General features: G+C 29.8%; 1 protein-coding gene across 1 annotated transcript in view; it reads right to left on the reverse strand.

The window, feature by feature from the left end:
• Nucleotides 1-688, reverse strand: part of LOC119593770 (YTH domain-containing family protein 3-like) — a gene marked incomplete in the record, with an annotated part of 24099 nt that overhangs the window by 11180 nt on the left and 12231 nt on the right.

The following is a 688-nucleotide window of genomic DNA, read 5'->3' on the forward strand; positions in this document are numbered from 1 at the left end:
GTAATCTTAACATATCTTCTAATAAAACATGTAACATCAATTGTAATCAATGAAAATTAATAATCACAACAATAACATTAAATTAATCTTAACAAGAGTAACATTAACAGGAACAACATTAACAAGAAAACAACTGCAGTACTGGCACTGTTGGCCAAAAACATCAAGAAAATTTCATATTGCATATATAGCAGAATGGAGCATTGTGCAGAAAATATTAGTCAATATCATACTACAATCACATTTTATGACTAGGTTACATTTCAGTTTTGCATTTTTTTCACAGGAATTTAAACACCTATAAGCTACAAAGCTTATTTCCTATTCTTCTTTTTTAGAAACTATTTCTAAAGAGAGGAAAAATATCCTTAACAAAACAATTGTGACAATGGCAGTATGTAAAACAAAGAATATGTAGCACACTAAAACTTGTATGATCCTATAATACATGGCAAAATAGATTTCTGGATTAAATTTTTTTTAACCCTTTCACTGATAGGGGCGCAATTCAAGGTCCACACCTAGTTACATCCTAATGTCACGTACACCCTACGATGTTCATAAAATAACTCCTTTATAAAACCTTGAATATTCACTGCATGTGCATGGATAAAGCCCTAACTGTGGTGATCATTATAAAGTTTTGGAAAAATGTTCATTAAATGCACATAGAAGAAAAGTAGTATAA

The sequence above is a fragment of the Penaeus monodon genome, chromosome 32 (genome assembly GCF_015228065.2).
Source record: "Penaeus monodon isolate SGIC_2016 chromosome 32, NSTDA_Pmon_1, whole genome shotgun sequence".
Classification (NCBI taxonomy): Eukaryota; Metazoa; Arthropoda; class Malacostraca; order Decapoda; family Penaeidae; genus Penaeus; species Penaeus monodon.